The 21,363-nt window shown below is 41.2% G+C and overlaps 1 protein-coding gene across 4 annotated transcripts in view; it reads left to right on the forward strand.

The window, feature by feature from the left end:
* Positions 1-889: 889 nt before the first annotated feature.
* SLC6A1 (solute carrier family 6 member 1) overlaps positions 890-21,363 on the forward strand; it is a 64,087-nt gene continuing 43,613 nt past the window's right edge. Inside the window, exon 1 of one of the 4 annotated variants that reach the window (XM_074879701.1) lies at positions 890-1,055. The gene's annotated coding sequence lies outside the window, so the exon portion shown is untranslated. Of the gene's footprint in view, positions 1,056-2,677; positions 2,815-19,070; positions 19,093-21,363 lie in introns of those variants that run through there. The other 3 variants (XM_074879702.1, XM_074879704.1, XM_074879703.1) reach the window with 3 other exon arrangements.

The raw sequence follows: 21,363 nt of genomic DNA on the forward strand, positions 1-21,363 counted from the left end.
TGGGGTAAATGATAACCAAAAAAACCCTCCAGACCTGCTTGGGAGGAAAAGGAGGCTAGGTCTTCCTGACTCAACAACTTGCTGGGTTCGTTACCAATTTTATTATCATAAGACAACGGATGTTAGTAGAGGTTGTGACTGTTACTTCATCTTCTGAAGAGAGGCTGTGTTTTAATGCGGTGAAACATGTAGGATGGGGTTGGCTCTTCTACTACAGCGATGGCTACTTTGATGCTGCTGCGAGAGAAACCAGTTTACCTTGAAAAACCCTCTAGCAGGTGTTCATTCGGGTGGGCTCACCCCGCTCCTGCCTCTGCTGGGGAACGTGCCCTTGAGAGGGAGACGGTGGGGATTTCTGACTGGGAATCTTACACTGAGGAAATGTCAAACTGGGAAGGATCCCAGGGCGATTCTGACCATTTCTTTTCCTACACTTTGACATTTTTGAGGAAGTTTGGAAATCTATCTTCGTTTCAGCACTTCAAAAACACAGTTCTAAGTTTTCCCGTTGTCAAGGACTTTCCGCTTGGAAACACACACACACACTCAAACTCGGTCAGGAAACGGAGTTTTTCTAGCAGCTCCCCGGACTTGCCGTTCTTAACTTTGTGCAACTTCGGGGCCGAGGGGAACGGGCGATCGCCCGTCTGCTCCAGGGAGCTGCTCCCCGGCACGGCTCTGCCTGGAGAAGGATGAGGGGAAAAGGGGGAACGCGGCGCGGTGCCGCCTCCAGGCAGAGCGATGGCGGCCAGGCCAGGCCAGGCCGGGCCTGAGGGGCGGCCGGGGCCGAGGCTCCTGGGGGTCCCGGGGGGGCCGGGGGGGGCCGGGGCCGGGCGGCCCCGCCGCTGAGGGGCGGGCTGGGGGCGGGGCGGGGCGGCGCGCCCGGCCTCGCTGCTGCGCGGCCCCCGCTGCGTGGGGAGGGCGCGGCGGAGCGGCGGGCGCCGAGCTTTAAATGAACATTTACTATCGCTCGGGGAGGCAGCGCCGGTGGCTCGGGCCGGGCGGCGGCGGCAGCAGCAGCTCTCCTCTCTCCTTCTCCCCCGCCGCGGCGGCAGGTAGGTGCGCGCGTTCCAGCGCCAACTTCAGTCCTTCGCCGTGCGCCCGCGCCGCGGCACCCTGAGGCGAGGCGGGCGGCGCTGGGTGCCCCGCGGGGAGACCCGGCTGGTGCCCGCGCCCTGCCCCGGCCGGCCGGGAGCGCTGCTGCGGCCGCCCTCGGGCGAGGAAGGCTGAGGCGGCGCCGGCGGCGTCTCCCCCGAGCGCGGTGGGGAGCCGGGGCGGGGGGGGGGGGTGGCCCCGCGGGGGCGCCGGAGCCGCTGAGGTAAATCGCCCGGGAGGCGGCCGCGGGCGGCCGCCTGTTGCCGTCGCGCCGGTGGCGGGTCCGGTGGCGGGTCCGGTGGCGCGGGGGTTGGCGGTGACACCCCGCGTGTTTCACACGCACGGGCGGTCGCCGCTGAGATGCGCTGAGCCCCCGCGTGCGCTGCGCAGGGCTGCGCGGCTGCGGGGCGCTCCTCGGCCCGCGGAGCTCTCGCTCCCCTGGAGACCCTGAACAGCCTCATCCTCATAAAAGTTATTTCCAGAAGGTGGAGTGGTTTATTTTCTTTGGTTTAATATTAAGTGTGTTCTAGCGCTCTGATAGTCCGTAGCAGAGCGTGGATTTGAAATCACGAAGTGTCAGTCCAGTGCTCTGTTTCTAGCTTGTTAATGAATTTAAAGACTCAGTTATGATTTCTCTTCATGTATTATCTTTGCTCAGTTGCTTTAGAACTGAATTTTCAATAAGAGATGAGTGAACTTTAAAGAAAATCAGGTCAGGCATAGATTCCGGGCATCAAACCCTTTTCAGGTCCCAGAAATAGCCACAGAAGTAGCGTGACCAATTCTTTTTTCATGCACAAAGCTTTTTATTTTTTTACTTTGGTTGGAATTTCTGACAGATACTGGAGCTCATCAGCTGGATATTTTCAACTTAGTTTATTGAAATAAACGTGCTTTCTAAGCTTGCATTCTTATGCAGTTAGACTAGTCTCCCTTGACTATACGAGTTTCTGATAGAGATTGTAGTTCTTTAAAATAATGAAGTCTGTTTAGCACAAGCTTTTTCCATTTGCATTTTTAGGGTTTAGATCTATAAGAAGGTGAAAAGGAAGATGACTGTGAGGGAATGTGCATATTTAGCTGTTACAGGGTAAAAAAATGGATATTAATAATAAAGGTTCAGAGGGAATGTTTTATTTCTAATATTCTGTACTTGAAACAACGGGGTGCTTAAGTTATTGTATGACTTATAAAGTCTCCAAACAAGAATTGACAAATATTTATCTTGCAGTAAATGGGTCAGATGATAACATCTTCCACTGGATCTCTTAATTCAGTATTGGACAGCTTTGGTTGCTAAGTAGCTATGAATTTCTAATCCCAAAGTAAATGATGTCATAATGACATCATCATGTCCTTTCACCTGATTGATTCTCATAAGAGAACAGTAATGAGATTTGATATACATGTCCCATCTCTTTAATATTCTTCCTCTGCTTCAGGGGATTTCCTGACCTGCCTGGCAAATTCCAGTGAATCACACTGAGCTCTAGTAAAAAGACTTTCCTTTTGGAGATGAGGTGGAACATTAAAGGGACAGTGGCTGATCCTGGTCTCTTCAACATCTGAGAAGCTTGGCAGCTCATGTTTTAAATGTGGAGATCTAGATATGAAGTGCAGTGATTTAAAACTTGGAGTTATTAAATTCGCATGCAGGTGTGAAAGTGACTTGAATTTCAAAGACACTCAGCTTGAGCTGTTCAAATTGACTTTAATTGGGTATGTGGAACTTCAGCACTGTTGAGGATCAAGTCACTTAATGTGTGTGAATCTAAATACTTTAGATGGGGCAGGGGAAGGGAGAAAACGTAGGCTGATATCTTCCTTCAGTTGCCAAAATAAATTTCAGTCTTAATGGTAGATGGATGAAATCTGTCAGAAATTGCCATGTTATTACTGTGTTAGAGAATTAACAGCTCCGCTTTGGTTTTGGTTTTTTTAGGAGTAGGTAGCATAATTTAACCATTGGTAAGTTTGAAGCATTTTAATATCAACCCTAGCATCATAGGGAACTCCTTGTAAGAGAGTTCTAAATCTTTAGAGTTTATAGAACGTGTAAGAAATCTATGGGTTTTGTTTCTTCTGAGGTTAAAGGTACAAATGATGTCATTTGGTGGTGGTAATCGGCATGTACTGCTATTTTTTACAGTTATTTTCATCATCTGTGTGTTCATATGAGCATGGGTCTGCATAAATTTTTAGACACTTGCTTTCATGATAAATAGTTGTTTTGTGATCATGAATTTCTTCATACCCACCGAATTTGAAATTTTCTAGACAGGGCTGTGTGTATTTTATGTGTATAAATCTTACTATTTCATATGCATGTGGAAAAGGGAGAAATGAAGTGATTTTCACGTCTGCTTTATTGAACATGTAATTTCGTTTGGTAAAGTTAAAAGCTGAGTCTGCCTTAACATTTAGAGGCTGCACACACCAGTCTCATTTGATTCATGAATATCGTGGGTTGCTAAAATGCGTTTCAAAAGTAAACAATGACTTGTTAGCATGGACTAGTTGGTGGTTAATGTATTTACTGAAGATACTGACTGCTGATGTGATGCTTCTGTTCCCACTAAAGTACCGCGGCGTTGATGGCTCTATTAAGTATAACAGAGTAGTAATTGAACATGAGGGCTGGGAACAAGTGGGAAGGTGGTGGGGGAAGATGTTTTTGACTGTGTACTTGAATCTATTCACCGTGTAAGTGCAATCCAAGCTACAGATGCAAAAAGGAAATTTCTAAATAATCTGTAAGAATGCTGCACTCATCATCCTATATGCAGTGACAAATTTCCACAAGCTTTAGATGCTTTCTGGGATGACTCAACTACGAACAAGTGATTTGGAAAAAATATTATCTCTGAAGAGAATCCTTGGTGACAATTTCTTTTCAAGTTATCTTAGGATTTTCTACTTACCATGATTTCTTCTAACTCATGCTTGCCTTGAATGTTGGAAACGAAAAATGAATTTGGACTTGGGGATATATCTGTGCCGTTCAGCTGCATGTTAGGTGGTCATCTGTGACATTTGCATGATTGTGCTTTTAATATGGTGACACATTTGGTTACATAAAATGCAGAAAGCAGTGCACCTCAGTGCCTTTCTGAATGCTTGTAATGGAAGGTTGATGCTGCAGTCCTGACCATTTTGAACAGGCGATGACAGCGCAGACGTGGCCAAATAGAGAAAGACAGTGAACACTTTTACAGTCGTGACAGATCTCCCTTAAAAGACAAGGTCAGTTGTTGCAGTGGCTCAGTAAAACAACGGACAAGGCAACGAAGTCTTTTGTTGTACGAATAGCAATAAGAAATGGCATCTTTAGATTTTTGTTATCTACTGCAAGATTAAGCTGTGTCCAGATCACGAGTGAATTATCTGGTATTTGGCTTAAAAAAAACCCCCACAACTGATATGCTTCAGAACTTCCAGCAACTGAGATATTTTGTTCTGCTGCTTCTGTCCTTTGACTGTCAGTGTGAGGATAGCCAGCGTTTCGGCCACAATTTATGCTTTTGTCATAAGCTCTGTGTGAGAATAGAATGAAATATCAAGTGGATTATTGGATTTACTTTTTTTAATTTAGATTTTTAAGTGGAAAATAATATCTGTAAAATCTGAGACTTTCTCAGGCCACTTGTGTGAGCCTTTTATAAGGGCAACACCGGCGGTTGGATATTTGAAATGTGTTTTGTTCAGTCAGATTGGAAGGTAACCTGATAAGTAAATTCATCTATACCTGGATCTTCTTTACTGGTTAAAAAAAAATAATCTGCCAGCTGCATAAAGAGTGCTATTTACAGAATGCAGACAGGATTTGGTCCCTCATATACTAGGAAGTAAAATAATTTAAAAACATAGTTTTGTATATGTACTCTACCCTCCTTTCCGTTACGAAGGAATCTGAAGAAGGAAGGTCACGCAGTGTAACATGAACAACAAATTGTTGCTCTTCAAGAAACCCTTTGGGTTTTTTATTTTTGCAGAAATGTATTTTGCAATAATTTTAATTGTTCAAGATCTGGCCAACATGCAAGCTTGTGAACACAGAAGACACTGACCACGTCCACAATAGAGCTGATGTAATCTGCAAACCAAGGACTAAATGCTGCTGTCGGTTGCACTAGTGTAGCTGGAACAAGATCAGCTTGAGAGGTCATGCTTGGCTTTTCCCCAGGGAAGCAGACCCAAACCATTTACATAACATTCTGATATTTCCGTGTTGCTACTCTGATCAGTCTTAAATGTGCAGAAAATGCCACTCTTTGAACAATAATTCTGCTTTGTATGGGGTTAATGACAGCTCTGTTACCAAAGAACCCTGTGGGTTTCGGGCAACCCACAAGGTGTAACAGGTACCAGTCCTTTGAGTGCAGCTGTAATTGATGCAGTGCTCCGAGTCATCACTTTGGTGTCTCAGAAGTCCTGTGTTTGTTTTACTCTGTAGGAATTTCAATGTGCCACTGATTGTCTGTTTAAAAAAAACCAAAACAACCCCAAAAAACCCACAGGAAACCCCGACAACAACCGAAAAACCCTAAAAGAAATAAAATCAAATCCAGATGTGAGCTTTACAGGCTGCTAGCTGGCATTATCTATTAGATATGAAAAGGCTATTTAAGATTTAAATTAAGGATATTTAGGTATCAGTTGTTCCAAAATCACTTTTCCACTCAAAATTATTTCTGAAAGAACACAACATCCAAAAAGATAGAAGTTATTTAAGAAGAATTTAGTGATTTGTTAAGCTGAAAAATTTTGATTTTTATTGTTTTGATCTTCATATTTTAAAAGATGTGATATCTTGTTAGCAAACTTAATGCTGATTTTAGTCTGAAGCACTATCTTAGAAGAATCTTTGTGTAAATTGAATATTTTCTGTGCAAAATAACAATTCTTTTAAAGTTTAATTAGAATGATGTAATAATGAAAAGCATACAGTGAAAAATCAGTACTTTTGATACCAGTTGTATTCATATGCTTATCAAGCAATGCCTACACAGTTGAGGCTCATTCCTTAGCTTTACAAAATCGTGTAACAAGACTAAAATCTAGGGCAGAAGAAAGGAAGAAACAGTCGCATCAGTGGTGAATAAATACATCACAAAATTTTCTTTTGAAAAAATACATGCTTTCAGTTACCGATGTATTACTTTCAATATAAACTAAAAATACATAGGTAAATTGTCCCAGTTTGATCTTGAATTCTGCTTGTGCAAGAAATTCTGATTTTTATTTTTATTTTACTTTTTCCTCCCTCTGAAATGGAATGCATAAAACTAAGCTCAAGATGCAAACTGCTTTCCCAGAGAAGTTTGCTCAGTGTTTTCCTCGCTTCTGAGTAGGGGGTGTTGGATGGGAGGGGAGAGTTTGCACAGTTTGTGCAATCACCTTTCTTCTGAAATGTGACTTATAATATGCCCTTGAAGATAAAGGGCACATACCACCAACTCTTCACCATTATGAACCCTAGAATTAGTTTGGGGGTTCTGCGATATAGCTTCGGGGAATCGGTTTGCTTGTTGTTCGTTTTTTGTTTGTTTGCTTTTTCCTGGCTGAAATGTACTGGAGACTCAGTCTGACAACAGATACAGTGCTCAAAGAGAAAATATTTTTCTCTATCAAGGTGATGTTACTATATCTCTTAATTTCAGGCTACAACAATTGTTTCCCCAGTGTGTGACCATTTTCTCAGTGAAGCTGAGATGAAATGAGGCAGCTGTTTTAAAAACAAGTATCACAGGAATAAAACATGGCCTCCAGTTGTGGATACAACAAGGGGGGCACTGTTTAGTATTCTTCTCTTCCTCGATTGTTTTTAAAGGCTAATGAAAGCCTAAGGAGACACTCAGACAGTCACACTAGCACAAATCCCTATTATTGCTCTGATGATGAGCCTTGATGCTGGAAATTTTGCATGCTGCATCTTTATTGCCTTCTGTAAATGCCACAAATAGCAGGAAGGGATAGATAAAATGACACAGATGCTTTAATTATGATTTGATTACAGAGCAACCAGAGGAGTCTATTCTGAGGAATATGCAATTAGAGAAAATTCTGAGGACTATCTAACCTTCCGAAATTAAAATTAACTGGGATTATTTGAACAGGGTTTTAACATTTCTGAAAAAATATCATTCCTCAAGGATCTTGCTGCTCTTGTGTGATAGATCCTCTCTAGACTAGCAGATGGGTTTCAGGGTAACACAATGTCATTTTCCTCAGCTGCATCTGCTGGTTTGCTTCACCTAGCAGTCCCATCTTTGTATCCCTTGCTGGCCACGTACAGGAGGGTGACGCAGAACCTGCATTTGGACTGGAAGTAAGCAACCATCCCCAGGTTGAAGCACAAATAAAGGCAGAGCGGTTTAAGCATTCCTGGATCATCGCTCCATATCTTCTCTCTGAAGATGGAGTTTTTCGATCTCATGAGCAAGAAAATTAGAGTTGTGCAAACTTTTTATGCAGGTTCCAAAGGGAAGGCATAGATGGAAAATTCCATGCCTTTTCCTCTTGCAAGCTATTTAATAGCAGAAAGCTATATGATTAAATATGTTAAGCTTCTTTGTGGGCTTAAGTGGCACAAATGACTTGAATTTAATTCCATTTATTTCACTAGCTGTCAAACACGAGCAGAATAGCAATATGCCTCCAGCCTCAAATGTAAAGATTCTTAAACCTTATGGAAGTTACATTCTCAGATGGTAATCATGCTTTTTTCACTTTCCTGAAATGAGTTCACCTATTTGGACAGGCAGCATCAGCCTGGAGACTGGTATCAGGCACAGAGTTGATAAAACAATGGGTTGTACCCGCTAGCTGCAGGAACAGCGAGGTGAGGGCACAAGCAGGTCACGAGGCTTTCAGGTTGCAAACAGCACCATGTACACATAATGGTGATGGCAGCCGTGAACAAGTAATGTCTTACTTTTCCACAATGCTTAATATTTTCACTTACCAGTAGTAGAAGTTTTTTTTTCCTCTTATTTTCTGCAGAACCTAATATTTAAATATTTATCACTTATGCTTGAAAATCATACTCCCAAGCGTAATGTCAGTCACTCTCGGTGAACTACGGCTCTCCAGCCTGAAAGGGCCCGTCCTGGGTGCTAGTTTGGGGCGCAGAGTTGGCTTTGGAGCTGGAGTGTGGCAGCAGTGGGAGGGAGAAAGCCTCCTGCTTCAGCGAGCTTCCTGAGACCTGCCGTCTCAGCTGTTCAGAGAGGCCATGTGAAACTATGTTGATCTTGCTGCCTGGATGCTCTGTGCATGGACAGGGCGTTGAGAGAGGGGCACCAGCTGGTTTCACTCATCTCCCTGGCAGGTCTGTTCTGAAGGCTGACCTTACTTTTGACCTTACTTAGCTTCAACAGCAACGGATACACCTGACCTGACACTGAGCACATGTCGTAAGTGGAGGAGCTGAGGGAACTGGGGTTGTTTAGTCTGGAGAAGAGGAGGCTGAGGGGAGACCTCATCGCCCTCTACAAATTGTTACTCTTCAAGAAACCCTTTGGGTTTTTTATTTTTGCAGAAACGTATTTTGCAATAATTTTAATTGTTCAAGATCTGGCCAACATGCAAGCTTGTGAACACAGAAGACACTGACCACGTCCACGTCCACCTACCTGAAAGGAGGGTGCAGAGAGCTGGGGGTGAGCCTCTTTAACCAAGTAACAAGCGATAGGACAAGAGGGAATGGCCTCAAGCTGGACCAGGGAAGGTTTAGATTAGATATTAGGAAGCATTTCTTTACAAAACGAGTTGTTAGGCGTTGGAATAGGCTGCCGAGGGAGGTGGTGGAGTCCCTATCCCTGGAGGTGTTTAAGAGTAGAGTTGACTTAGTGCTGAGGGATCCGGTGTAGTTGGGAACTGTCACTGTTGGGTTGATGGTTGGACTGGATGATCTTCAAGGTCTCTTCCAACCTAGACGATTCTGTGATTGTGTGAATGCAGCCTGCATAGCTGAGGATAGATGGTCTTCAAGACAGTTAAAAGAATTGCTGTTCTTTCTGAACAGGTGCTGACCACAATTAAGCTTAAGTGTACCTAAAGATCAGCTGGATTCAGCAGCCTGTCAGTCCCCTTTGTCAATGGCAAGGGCATTTTCTAGTGTAGTGCCTTCTTTATTTATTTTAACATTTCTTTTTAAGAGCCTTCAAACCCTCCAACTTCAAAGCGCTTCTGTTCCTACTGACCCATGTGTATTTCACAGGGATGAAACCTCTAGCTAGCAACTTAGGGATGATTTGTCAAGGGTCGCTTTAATAAATTAGGTTATTTATTTTCTGCCTGAAATTCCCTGGTTGGTGACTAAGAGAAACTTTGTATTAAGCTGTGCAAAGCATAATGAGGCTGCTGTAATGCTTTGATGTGGAAATGCTTAAATGTTAAAAAAAAAAAAAAAAAAAAAGTGGTGTTATTGATATAGAAAGCTTACTTAAAGTATCTAGGGACAATTTATGTAAACCAAATATAGATTATACTATAAAGATTATAGATTTTGATAGTAGCCCTTTAAAACTTTAATATTGGACATCACAAAAAGGTCAAAATCAAATTATTCTCTTGAACTGTTCTGCAGATATTTACAAACTCAGTCCTTTTTTAAAAATAAAGGTGTATTTTATATCAGTGATAGAGAAATTAATACTGCAATAGATATACAGTAGGACTTTTGTTTCCTGATACCTGTTACAAAGCCATTCTTTGTCAATAAACTTAATGAGCTGACTGTTAATTTTTCTGAAATTAAACGGCTATAGTGAATTTGCACTATGTTCATCTCACTTAATGAAGACGGTTATATAAGTGTCACTTCCCCTTAGCTGACCGAATTGTATTTCCCATGCCACTTCCTGCTTTCCATGTTGCTTGTAGATTAGCAAAACAGAGTTTGCTGTATTTTCTTCTTTTCTTCTTATATCTATTCTTGAGGCTTATTAGCACAAAGTAGCTCTGAGCCATGGCTTGGACACCAGAGATTCTGAAAGCCTCAAATAGCCGTAATAATGGAGTTGGATGAAGGATGCTGGTTGCCATGGGAACAGTGCATGTGCCACACAAGATAATGTAACTGCTGTAGTGCAGAGATCTGTGCTGCATATTGATTGCAAGATTTCTTGAATTCCTTATGAATTTTGTGCTTTGTACTGTGTGTTCCACCTAGCAAGTGAGAGAAGCTTGTCAGCTGGACTAAATCCAGAGAGATTTTTGCCAATTTGAAAAAAGTTGACTTTTGCATGTGGGTCAGAAGGGGTCAGAACTACTTGAGAGTATTGTTAGGTTCACAGCCTTTCCTTGTTGAGTTGACAGTGTCCTAACTGTGGTGTTAAATCAGAGTTAATGAAGTATTGGAACTGAGGCAGTATGGTTGATTCCCCGTTGTTAAAAGTGACAATAGAAGGCCTTAGGAAACCGAACCATCACCTATATGATGTTTCCTATGGTGACTTGTCACGTGGATGTCTGCACAGTGTCACAGTTCCCCAGCGTACCTCTTCATTGCTCTTGTTGGTGTGCCACTGAAAATTTCATTTTTGTTCCAGCTTGTCGAGGACGAATCTAATTAGTGGCATAGCTGTGCAAAATATTGTGATTAAGAAATATCACGCTCATTGACAGCCAAGAGAATGAGTGCAGTATTGGTCATTTCACCAAGCTGGGGGAAGGTAAAACATGCAGGTTTTAATTTGGAGGAATTCTGTGTGGGCGAGATTGGAGCTTCTTTTTTTCTTTGAATGTATGAAAATCACACCTTTTCAGAGGGGCAGCGTCTACCAGGTTAACATAGTACTAGTGGGCTGCTAAAATTGGCAGCAGTCTTGCATAAAAATGAATGAAGTAGGACTGGTTTTGCTATAATTGTGCAGCCTAAGTTTTCTGGGTCCTGGAATAATAGCGGAGAAGCTCTAGTAATTGTCCCAGATCCTCACTGGCATAGTCCAACAAAGGTCTGTCAGTGGTTTACTTAGCGAAGTGCTGCTTTGCTGCAGGTAAGCCCTGGCGTGTGATCTCAACAGAGACCCATATTCTGTTTTGGGATTCCACTTCCTTTACTCAGATGAGATCTCTAGGCCACGTTCGTTCCCCAGTGAAAGACAGCTGGATCCACTACTGCTCAGGATGATCGTGCAGATGAGATAATGCAAATTAAAACTGTCCTTCTCATGTTACCCCCCTGGGAGGGCTGATGCCAGAAACTCTTAGTTGTCTTCAGCAGGATTGCTGGCAATTGGCCACTTGTCCTCTCTCTAATGGTAAAAGTTGTAATTTCCCCAGTGCTAATGTTACTGTATCAAACCTACCACTCCCCTCCTCCCAAGTTATATGTGGGGATACATACCCTTTAATTTTGTTCTCGGATCTGTTTTCCCAAATTTTTAGCTATGAGGAGTTTGTGTCAGAACACAAACTTCTGGCAGCTAGTTAAAAAAAATAAAACAAACAAACAACAACAAAAAATATGCTGAGACTTATTGAAAGGTCTCCGCTTTTTTGTTTTTTATCTTTTTTTTAATCCCCAGAAAACCTCCTGTTAGAGAAAATACTGTATAACTATTGATCTTGCAAGGTTTTTGGAGACGACATATATTGTTTCATACCTACCTCACACTGAATCTGTGTGTTGTCTGAATCCACCTTAAAGACATCAGAACTTTAGGAACTGTGATTCAGTGAGGTTTTCTGGGTCTGCTCTAATAAGATTCTTATCTTGAGGGAGAGATGGGTAACTTAAAATATATGTGAGGTATCATTTGTCAGAAATGTGTCTGAGAGGACGTATTTAGAACTGCTAGGCTGTTGTGCCCTCTGGGCATCATTTGCAGGGTTGTGTGACTTTGTTCATCAGTACAGGTCATCTCAAATGTGCTCACATAACCAGTCAGTTTCTTCTTGACTCCCATTTCAGTTTTTTCTTGGCTACTATTCCTGGTTTTAGATCCTACCACCACATCCCAGCAGAGTACCTAATTTTATTGCCAGTTCAAAAAACTGGTTGTACAGGATCAGCTTCTTTGGAGTTAGACTGGCTGTTAGGAAGGATTTCTTTGCAGAAGGGGTTGTTGGGCGTTGGAATGGGCTGCCCAGGGCAGGGGTGGAGTCCCCATCCCTGGAGGGGTTGAAGAGTCGGGTTGACCCAGCACTGAGGGATATGGTGGAGTTGGGAACTGTCAGTGTTAGGTTAATGGTTGGGCTGGATGATCTTCAAGGTCTTTTCTAACCTAGAGGATTCTGTGATTCTGAGTTCTTCTGGGGTTTTATTGTACAGCCAAGACAAACTGAGGTATCATCTAAGATGCCTGTTTATAACCAAGATGCCTGCTTTGTAATGTATAGACAGTTACATTTTAGACAACCTAAACATAGTATGGGACTAGTGCACTCTGATATGTTTAATTAAAACCATTAATTAGTCATTTCTTTTGTAACCTTTTAAGATTTTCTGGGATTGTGTAATAATTCATGGGCGAAAATCCTTGGACTTTTTTGAATCAAATCACATGTTGAATTTAGTAAGTGAACTAATTGGTGAACTTGGACGTTAGACATCACTTTAGGTATTAGTAAGACTCTTCCCTGAGTGAAACCCGACTCCAGTGGTGTCAGTCATCCACCAGTTTGGCTAAGCCCTTCCTGCTGCGCCTGCTTTGAGTAGTGCCTCTCGCACCCTGTGGTCACTTCGTGTGCTGCTGCCATGTAAACAGAGACTGGGACCTTCTGCCAGGTGTCTAGGGATTAGCTGGTTAGGTTTGCATATGTGTGTGTATGTACACATATAAATACACATCACACTGTGTGTTTGTGTATCTATGTGTATGATCTCTACAGTTTTTATCTTTTCCTACTGTCAGTTATGCTCCTGCTGTCATTCAATGATGTTTAAGATGATTACTTGGATTAAAAAGTGCTTCAGTTAGGATAAAAGTGAACTGACTGGAACTGAATGTCAGTTCTAACTTTTGTTTTGGTCTATGCTGTGTGCACTCGGCTGGAAATGGCTTGTCACCGTAACAAGGTGGTAACATGGTTCTGAATGAACATGCAGTAGTGGCACAGTTATTGATTGTCACTAGTTTGTCCTTCGACTATCTGGTACTGTCCTGATGTTAAAGAAATGCTTTTAAGTATGGGCCCATGTGTGAATGTCTGTAAATACATACAGCAGCCTGCCTCAAAGTGCCCGTGAAGAATGCCAGTGAGCATGCTTACTCCTTCTGGTGGTTTATGGTGTTGATGTCTAAGTCTATTGCATTGCCCCCCGGAATTTTCAATGTCAAAATGGTGCTGAATTTGATAAAGGCAGGGACTGAGTTTATAGTATGATATCTTTTCAACCCACATTTTTTCTGAACAAAGTAGAGTTTGAGGGGCTAGATAAAGCACATGTGAAAGGAAATATGCTTCTGTCGCTTGATAGAAAACCATCTAGGTTAACAAATGTGTCAACTTTTGTGTTATTCCTTAGGTGACTTTTCTAGGTTGAACTCCACTGAATCTGAAAGCTGCTGCTGATTGCTGAGGTCTTGTGTAGCATCTAGTGTACATCTACCTTGTTTACTGGACTAAAGCTGTAGGAATTGAGTGATTATAAAGTAACAGTTAACACCCTGTAGCTGAATAGATTTTTAGGAGTGCAGGTCTGATACAAAATGCAGCTGCTGCCCCCTCCCCTATCCTGCCAAAAACCCCAAAACCCTCAAAATCTCTGGCATGTAAGATGGATGCTGGATTGAATATGATCATGTTCCATTCTTGTGCAATTATTGTATTATTTATTATAATGTTCCATTATTGTTTTATTTATTGTTGAGAAGGGAATAAAGATGAATATTTCTGAAAAAAAAAATCAGGAAAATGAGCTAAATGCTTACCTTGGAAAGGTCAGTGACCTGAATGGATCAACAGTAATTTTTACTGGTTGTGAATCTGGCCCTGGCATCTAGGTCCCCTAAGGAGCAGAGGAAGGGTTTTGCTGTTTTTTTGAATACAAGCAAATGGATACTGTCTATGGTTTCTAACTCAGAACTCCCTTTTCCAGTGCTCATAGCAGCCTTTAAGCCTTCACGAGGAAGCAGCAATACCTGATGGTGCATAGATACATGTGGTAGAATTTCATCTTCATAGCTGGCTGAAAAAGGAGATTGATGGTTCTGCTTCACAGTGACACTCGGAGGACTGTGAGGAAGATTATTTTCCCACATTTGCATTCAGCTACTCCAAGTATATCAATTTCCACTGAGCGTAAGGATGATTTTGATTTTACACAACGAGAGTTTCCAAGGAGGCACTAGATTTACAAAAGCGGTTGCCAAGGGTCTCCAAGGGACTTGACAGTTTTACAGACTGATGACATACTACTGGTGTAGTCTTAATGGAAGTTGGGTTTGATATAAATAATAAAGAATTGGAGGTGCTCAAGGACAACGTTCAAAAGCAATTTGGAGAGGCCATGGAACGTTTTGATTTGTCGCAGTATAATTCCTTCCACAAAAGGCAGTTGAACTGTGACTGGTGGAATTTACTTATTATAGCTTTATACTTTTTATATTGAAAATTGAGCTTCAGCATTATATTCCATTTCTGTCTGTCTTTATGCAGATTACACAAAAATAAATGGGTAGTTTATGAGGGTAAAATCTTCATGGTAGGGAACATTTAAATTAAAATTGTCAAAGAATGGTTTTTATTTTAGAAGAGTATCTGTATCTCTGCTAAAGCGATTTAGTAATGGACAAATATGGGCTTGGGAAATGCTTAGATGGACCTTTGAAAAACTTAAAAAAAATTGTCCAGGAAATTTGTTAAAGTCTACTTAAAAAAACCCACACATTATTATTTGCAGATCATGTCTATGGCAGCACTGACAGTATTAGAAAGGCAACCCTATTTAGTTTGTTCCTTTGTTCTTTATATAAGAACTTGCTGCCTTGTCTTCTGAGTAACACAAAAGCTATTTTATTTCTGAGGAACAAATGCTTTGAGTGAATCCTGTAAGATACTGGTTGTCTTTCATGAGGCCACTATATTCTCCTTTTGCCACTATTTTTGAAGTTGTAGAAAATTGCAACAGAATTGCATTGCAAGGGTAAAGCTGCTTATTTTGCTTCAAGTGGTTAAAGAAAAGAATTGCTGAGAGGTACCTAAGATATGGCAGCTAAATATTTGAATGTCCATGTACCTGCTAGTTAAAAGCTATGTGTACTGTGGCTCTAGGTTAATTCTTTTCATTTATAGATGTACTGATGTTAGAGGTGAGATGGAGGGGCAGGGGAATAATCTTCCTTCTTTAAAGGCTATATAGATGTTGTCTTGAAATGCATTGTATTCAGGCTGACTCAAAAGCTATTGCAGTTTGCTTTTTGCCACATAGGGATTAATCACATTCATGTATTTACAGTCAAGATTAGCTGCTTCCTCGCTCCATGCAGACAATCTAAAAATCACATTGATGATGGGTAACGCTGATAAACATATAGTAAAGCAAACAAAAAAAGTGTGCAGATTTATGGGCAGTTTTGTTCTTAGGGGGTGTCAAAGGTGTGCAGATTGAGGATAGCTAAGCCGTTAGCAAATGCGCTCCTACTGTTGAAGCACAGAATGAGGAAAAGCAGCTGTAATTGCACAAAGATATATCAGTTGTACTTCCCTTGTGGATAGAAAGACATGCAAATAATTAACACTACAAAGGAATGGCCACAATTAAAAGAGTCTAGCATTACCCTCAGGTGTCCTGTTTGGAAAGCAGATGAAAACTATCAAGGCCCAACTCCCTGCTTGCTTCGCTGCACAGAGGAGACTTTTGGCAGCAGGGTCAGAAGCAGAGCTGAAATGATTGCTACTTGGTGCTGCAAGAGTGGTTGCTCCTGCTTGGACCCTTTAGGATCAAAGAATGGCCAAGGAACATAACTGTGGGTGTTTTTTGTCCTTCATCCACCATTTATCCCAGTGGGTCTGCAACTTTTTTGGCTGAATAGTAGCAAGCAGGTCTGCTCTAAGTAACCCAGCTCTCTCCAGCAGGTGTGGGATTTGGCACTGGGTCCCTTGAAGTTGGGTCCGCAAGAAGAGTTTGCAGCTGAAGAGCTTTGAATAGCAGCAGGTAACAAGCTCAAACTGCAGTACCTCAGACTTGTCACTGTTTCTTGCTAGCCTCTGGATTAGGAGCGTAAGCAAGCAAAAAATTCTGAGGAATGCTGTAGCCATTTGAAAAAAAAAAAAAAAAAAAAAAAGTCAAACAACAAAACCCCTAAGAATTGTTGTTTAAGAACTTAACATTGAGTCAGAATGAGGAACACAAGTGATTATTACACTTAGCATCTGGCATGTGTGTCAGCCTACCTTGTGCCTGAAAGCGGAGTGTATGGCTGTCTCCAGACAGTTTTATCCATCAATGCTGTATTCATGTACTTCAACAGCGAATGGCTGGTGTAAGAGCGTTTGTGTGGGTACCGTACATTCTACTATACTTATATTATCAATGATTATGCTGATATGGTTTCTATGTGAAACACACTGTGAGCCTATCTGTAGATTGTTACATTCACTTGTCTTTTCTACTGGGCTGGGCTACTGAGACCACACTGCTTTGTTTATTTATTTTTTTTAAAGGCATTTGCTGTGTTTGAGTGAAGTAATTCTGTAGTTGTTTATCTTCTGCTAGTGTTTGTAATGAGATTTATTCTGTAGTCCTAGTTATGAATGTTGTACAGCAGTTTTTCTCTATGATGTTCCTACTTTCAAGATGGAGGATTTACTCACAGCCGCTAGAAATGAGTGTTGTTTTTCCAGCAGGAAGCTCTTGTAGTGGAAATCAGGGAGCTGGAAGAGAGGTTGGAAGTGTAAATGAGAAAATTCAGGGATCTTTGCAGAAAGCCATAGCTCCACTGACCTTGATACACTTACAGCAGTGGACAATGCAGTTCTGTGCATTTAGACATGGTTATGAAGAGCATAAAATTTTGACTGGATCGCAGCTGGGCTGCTGTGACGTTTTGCAGGGGAGGGTCCTTATTTTCACCAGGAAATCTGAATTGGTTATTGTTCTGTCTGGAGGATGGCTATCACAAGAATTCTGCTTCCATTTATTTTTTTTATAGGATTAATTCTGTCCCAGCTACCTAATGTTACTGTTGCTTCCACAAAATATTTCCACTTCTAGAACAGCGAACTAAAATAATCTGCATTCAATTTAGAACAAGGCTTTATATTCCATTTGAATAATGATCACAGCTTTCTTAAAATCAGAGGTGAAATTCCATCACTGGTTGGATGTGGACAGGAATCTGAAATGCGTGATACACCATTGAATGAGTTGTGTTTGAGGATGTCTAAACTGTCTTGCAAATAAATGTCTCCAACATCATGGTTTGTTTCTAGGCATCTTTATTTAGCAGGAGCATGAGTTATCTCTGCCATGTAGCAGTCAAGATTCACAGCTTTCGTGGAAGATCTACTACTATGGGAATAAAGACTTCCTTTGTTTACAGGAGGCGGCGGGGGGGTGGGGGAAGCACCCTTCAGGCTGTTGTTTATAGCTGCTGACATGTGATAGAACAGGAACATGCCTTTGCTTGTGGAATCTCAGATTGGCATCTTTACAGGGAGGGGGAAATCTTCAAGGGTAGTTTAAAGCTGACACTTTGTCATCTTGCAGTGATAAGCCCTAAAAAGAGCTGTTGTATGCACTGGAGTATGTTATGCATAATAAAAATTGAATACTGGGAGAGTTAGAAATGGTAGTTTGTATTCAGCAGCTGAATTATGCAAGGTATAGTGTGCTGTCTTGTTTGGAACATTCTCAGTTAATGGGAATTTTTTTTGCTAATAAAAGGCTTCAAGATTTGGTCCAATGGATCTTAAAAATGGTAGTGCTATTTATGGATATGATTGGCAGATGTAATCCTTTTCCTGCTCTCATCTACATCTTTCCTTTGCTAGTCTGTGCCAGCCATTAGACCAAAACATAATTAAATCTAGTATTTCAGAACCAAAGTAGACATTAATCATTTGGGGTACTTTTTGCTTTTTCTTTTTCTTAGAAGTCTAAGAAAGATAGACACCTTAATCCCACTGAAATGCACACGTACGTATTTTTGGCTCCTTTGAAAAGTTCAGCCACCCTATTTAATATAATCCAGTGGTGATCTTCTATCAGCGCTCTCAATGACATATTAGTCTTTGACATTCCCATTGCAGATGTTGGGAATGAATTGGAAACATCATATATTGTTTAAAAAAAGCTACCATAGTCATTTTTTCTTATCTATTAGTCTCTGTTTTCTGTTTTTTTTTTTTTTTTTAATTGTACCACTTGATACCCCCCAAATGCTTCCATAGCATAAGACATACCAGCTTGCCTCAGTTTCCCCTTTTGTTGAGGTGAGTGATGACTTGCTGTCAGCCATTGTACAAGCTTTCTTTTTCTGAACAAACCTGAAAAAACAGAACAGCCTATAAAAATGTACAAAGTAGCATTGGCCCTTCTAAAGTGTGACAAGCAAGTAAAAATTTTGCCGCCTTAAACAATGTACTAGCTTTGCCCTGAACATAGTTATCCCACAAGGTTGTTATGACTGTTTGATACACATGCTGGTGTGTCCCTTTTAACAGGTAGCCATGTAAAAGGTCATAAGGTTTGAAGATAGGAATGATGGAAGCCTAAAACTGGTGATATCTTGATGTAGCCTGTCCTCTGCTGGTTGGAGGCACTTCAGTGAACGTTTACACAAGTAGGAAACAATATTTGGAGTTTATTTTCTCTATTTAAAAAAATGGATGGAAAGCTTTATCCACAGCAGCTCTGTTAGCATAAACAATTAAGGAAGAGAAGTTGCAGTCCATGGACCTGACACTTCTTTCTTCTCGCAGGATGTCCGAGCAGTGTGCCACCTTTAGAGATGTGGTGGACATCATGAAAATGCATGGTACACGATCGTAGGAAATTTAGATTAGGAAGAACCTCTGGAGGTCATCAGGTCCATGCATGTGCACTGTGTGAGTTGGTTTTGTTATTTGTCCACATTTGAATGGCTTATAACAAATTTTTAACAAATCAAGATATTGCATGCATGTCACTCGGGTTGCTCACTTTCTCTGCTTCTTCCAAGTTGGTTGTTGAAAGCTCATTTTTATAGCTATAGGGGGGTTAATATTTCTCTCCTTACTGCAATAACTTTATAGCATGGTGTGCTGTTTGTTTAGGCTTGTTAAAACTTGCTCCATTTAGCCAAATGCCCTTTTCCTTCAAAGTAACATGAGCTCCCAGGGGAAGCTGAGGATATTCACTGCTTGACAGAACGGAGCCCTCCATTCCCACAATCCCTGCAGTCTGGCATTATATGTGGAGTAAGTTCATTACGACTGCCTTAGATTGGCTTAGAGCTAAATCAGAGGCAAGAACATTTCACTGTGTCTGTGCTGTGCAGATAAGAACTAATATTTGTCTGTGAAGAAATCTGACTTGTTTTGCCACTTATTATTTTATTATTCCCAAAGGGGTATACAATTAACTTCTGTGCACTCTTCTTTAGGAGTCCTCATTCCCTGGTTAACACCTGAAAGATATGGCTTCAGAGGAGCCAGGGTATGTTGCTCATATTCAGTATTGTGCAATACAGAAAGATTTCCTTTCTTGTGGAGAAAAGATGCAAGGAATCGCTTATTGTCTAATAGGCAGAACCAGATTACTTTTGGTTTGGTTATTTTTTTTTATTTTAGGAAAATGGATGCATTTTAGAAATTATTTTAGAAAAAATAAAGAATAAAGAAATGTGTAGGAATATAAATCAGAGCTTTATTATTTCAATCCAGGTTTTATGGTATTGGGTTCTGGGAAAAATAAAAGAACTTACTCTGTGTGTGTGTGTTGGTATGAACAGGTGCAGCAATTGCTTTTGAAATGAGTCCAAGCAAGTAACATTAAGTCCTCATTTTACACCTCACTGAATGCTGTGCAAAGAGCAGAACTTCCCAGCAGCATGAGCAGATATAATTCCATTGATAGCTTTGGCGCTGAGCCTATTCACTTAAATCAGTGAAGTAGTATCTGCTCATGCCTCAGTAAACAAAGCCTATTATATTATATTATATAGGTCAGTATTTGTTTTGGGACAGTTCTTAGTCTTTTGAATGCTTTGCCTTCCAAGGTTAATACTGTATTCTCAAAAAGAGCTTCTATTTCTTCAGCCTCCCATTTTTGAGGCTGCAAGAATTGTGAGACCAATATTGTCTTCCTTCAGTTGAGACTTTTGAGGCCTGTATAGTGGAAACAGTATTTTACTTCCAAACTTCTGGAGTTTCAGTCAAGCTCTTGGTGTGAGAGGAAGGGCTCGCAAGATGGACAGATGAATGCACTTGCAGCAGTGAAGCCTGAGGGACAGTTTTAACTCCTTTTAGAAATACTGCGACTCTGTAGGACCACAGTGTTCCCAGTTTGAAATCTAGAAACAGAGGGGTTAGGGAACCTTCCTAAAGCCAAGTGCTGCTATGGTAAAATGCAAACAGCTTTGCTTCTGTCTCAGTAGATGAACAAGAGTCACTGGAAAATTGTCTGTGTAGTTACCTTTGAACAGTAAATAGAAAAGTAATTTAAAAAACCCCATCAATACCGGGTTCTACAAACTCATTGTTCAGGGGGTAGAGTGGTGGTTTGGTCACAAAGTTGTAACAGCCTTTTGTGAGTGAAGAGCTCCTTGGGTTCTCTGTGGCAGGTAAGAAGATGTTCTGCCGTTTACTTCTTGTCCTTCTCTTGCCACCCAGGTACCAGGGCCAGTGGAGGGAGTGGAAGGGATTTTTCTGCTGTATTCCCTATGCCTGTAGCTATTATCCAGGAACTCTGTAATGTGGGGTGTGTCCCTGGTCAGCGGTCTGGCATTAGGCCTAGCATTTTTTTCAGAAATGTTCATACTGAATATTATCTCTTTGTTTTATTCATTGAAGTGAGATCATCTTTTGAATATTTCTGTTAGTTTTCTTAGTCACAGAAACCAGAAAAGTGAAGTACTTACTAGGGTTTTCCCACTTAATTGCTGTGAAACCTTGAACTGGTCTTCACGATCTCCACTTTTTTTTTTTTTTTTAATTGAAGCATTTGTAGTGAGGCAAAAAAAGGATGTTTAGCCCTCCCCAATAAATGAAACCATCTCCTCCCTTGCAGGTCTCCCTTGGAACCATGCCTCTGATTTCAAGAACAGTTTCCTCCTGGTATCACCACAGCATAGAAATTTGAGAGAAGAAGCGGAGCTATTGACTTGCTTATGAACAACA

This window comes from Strix uralensis, chromosome 10 (genome assembly GCF_047716275.1).
Source record: "Strix uralensis isolate ZFMK-TIS-50842 chromosome 10, bStrUra1, whole genome shotgun sequence".
In the NCBI taxonomy this organism is placed as follows: domain Eukaryota; kingdom Metazoa; phylum Chordata; class Aves; order Strigiformes; family Strigidae; genus Strix; species Strix uralensis.